This window comes from Arvicanthis niloticus, chromosome X (assembly GCF_011762505.2).
Source record: "Arvicanthis niloticus isolate mArvNil1 chromosome X, mArvNil1.pat.X, whole genome shotgun sequence".
Taxonomy (NCBI): domain Eukaryota; kingdom Metazoa; phylum Chordata; class Mammalia; order Rodentia; family Muridae; genus Arvicanthis; species Arvicanthis niloticus.
In genome coordinates, this window is record NC_047679.1 from 61,586,088 (window position 1) to 61,588,671 (window position 2,584).

The 2,584-nt window shown below is 37.9% G+C and overlaps 1 non-coding gene across 1 annotated transcript; it reads right to left on the reverse strand.

The window, feature by feature from the left end:
- Positions 1 to 1,095: 1,095 nt before the first annotated feature.
- On the reverse strand, positions 1,096 to 1,202 carry LOC117695692 (U6 spliceosomal RNA). The gene has a single exon (XR_004604716.1). It is a non-coding gene; the product is annotated as a U6 spliceosomal RNA (small nuclear RNA).
- Positions 1,203 to 2,584: the final 1,382 nt, after the last annotated feature.

Genomic DNA, 2,584 nt, shown 5'->3' on the forward strand with positions numbered 1-2,584 from the left:
TGTCCCATAAATTTGGGTATGATGTTTCATCATTTTCACTGAATTCCATATCTTTCATGTCTTCACTGACCAAGTCCTCATTGAGCAGAGAGTTGTTCAGTTTCTATAGATTTGTGGACTTTCTGTTGCTTTTGTTCTTATTGAAGTCTAGCCTTAGTCTGTGGTGATCTGACAGGATTCATGGGATTATTTCAATCTTCTTGTATCTGTTGATGCCTGTTTTGTGTCTTATTATATGGTCAGTTTTGGAGATGGTTCCATGAGTTGCTGAGAGGAAGATATATTCTCTTGTTTTAAGGTGAAATGCTCTGTAAATATCTGTTAAATCCATGTGGTTCATAACTTCTGTTAGTTTCACTGTGTCTCTGTTTATTTTCTGTTTCAATGATCTGTCCTTTGGTGAAAGTGGGATGTTGAAGTCTCCCACCATTATTGTGTGAGTTTCAATATGTATTTTGAGCATTGGTAAAGTTTCTTTTACTAATGTGGGTGCCCTTGCGTTCGGGGCATTGACACTTCCTCTTGGTGGATCTTTCCTTTGATAAATATGAAGTATCTTTCTTCATCTCCTTTGATAACTTTTGGTTAAAAGTCTCTTTTATTGGATATTAAAATGGCAACTCAAGCTTGTTTCTTGGGACCATTTGCTTGGAAAACTTTCCTCCAGCTTTTTACTCTAAGGTATTACTGTCTTTGTTACTGAGGTGTGTTTCTTCTATGCAGTAAAATGTTCAGTCCTCTTTATGTATCCAGTCTGTTAGTCAATGTCTTTTCATTAGGGGGGTGAGTCCATCGATGCTGAGAGATATTAAAGACAAATAATTGTTAGTTTCTGTTATTTTTGTTGCTGGAGGTTATATTATGTGTGTATGCTTCTCTTTTGAGTTTGTTGTGAACTGTTTACATTTTTTGTGTGTTTTCTTGGGTATAGTTACCCTCCTTGTGTTGGAGACTTCCTTCCCATATCCTCTGTAAGGTTGTATTAGTGGAAAAATATTGTTTAAATTTTTCTTGACATGGAATATCTTGGTTTCTCCATCTGTGGTGATTGAGAGTTTTGCTGGGTATAATATCCTGGGCTGACATTTGTGTTCTAAAAATATAGAATGCTTCACAAATTTGCATGTTATCCTTGTATGGGGGCCATGCTAATCTTCTCTGTATTATTCCAATTTTAGTATATGTGCTGCTGAAGCAAGCACTTCCTGTATCTCCTTAAGGGAGTTATTTATATCCTCCTTAAAGAGCTCTATCATCTTTATGTGATGGTATTTTAGGTCAGAATTTTGTTTTTAGGTGTGTTGGGGTATCCAGAGCTTGCTATGGTGGGAGAACTGGGTTCTGATGATGCCAAATTGTATTGGGTTCTGTCCCTTATGTTCTTGCGATTACTTCTTGCCATCTGGCTATCTCTGGTGTTAACTGGCCTTGGTCTCTGACTGGAGCCAGTCTCCTTGGAGTCAGCTATAGCTCTATGACTTGGGTTAGAGCCAGCTTCCTGGGGGGCAGCAGTGCTGTCTGTGGTTAGGGGGTCCTCCTGTGTCTTTGGTTAGAGCAGGTCTCCTGCATCCCTGGTTAGGACAGACATCCCGTGTTCCTGGTTCAGGTTTCTTCTGGCTCCTTAGAAGCCTCACCTGTGCAGACTACTCTTGTAAAAGAAAGCACACAGCAATTGACAAATGCCCTTGGCTTCCTATTTGAATATTTGAAAGTAGAGCTTATTTTCAAAGAAAGATCTGTTTTTCAGAGCCTCAGACACCATTGAGACCTGATTAGAAACAATCTCTTTCCACTGAGAAAACAGTAGCCTGTAGAATAGATTGTGTGTGTGAAATCAATGTCTTCTCTAAGAATAAATATTCAATCAAGTAACCTGATGCCATCTTAACTAGAGGCTAAAGTTGTTAAATGCTGCCTTTAAAAGACATTCATAGTAATAGAATTTCTAACTTTGTAACATGTGGGTTGTTTTTTATTGTTTTTTGTTTTTTGTTTTTTTGTTTTTTTGTTTTTTTGTCTCCTTTTCCAGTTTCTGGCCTTGCAACTACCGACTTAACAAGTCATTTTATATTAAGTCTTGTGTAACCCTACTTACTGTTTAATTTTCTTCTTAATTAGTAAAAAATCAAGAGGGTGTTTTTTTGCAGGTGTTTTTTTTTCCAGTTTACATATACATAAAATGGAGACGAGGGTAAAGCTAAGATTTAAAAACTTGGCAATGTGTAAAGATAAACACTAATTTCATAGAACATAAGTCAATTTTTTTTTAATTTGAGGGGAATTACAAGTCTATGCTAGCCGGGCGGTGGTGGCGCATGCCTTTAATCCCAGCACTTGGGAGGCAGAGGCAGGCGGATTTCTGAGTTCGAGGCCAGCCTGGTCTACAGAGTGAGTTCCAGGATAGCCAGGACTACACAGAGAGACCCTGTCTCGAAAAAACCAAAAAAAAAAAGTCTATGCTATTTATAATACTGTGCATTATTTGATAAGTTGACCATGCTGGTAGAAGACCACACATATCCAAGAATATTTAGGCAGTACTAATTTGCCTTGATAGTGATAAGAAGGACACAAGGTTGACAAC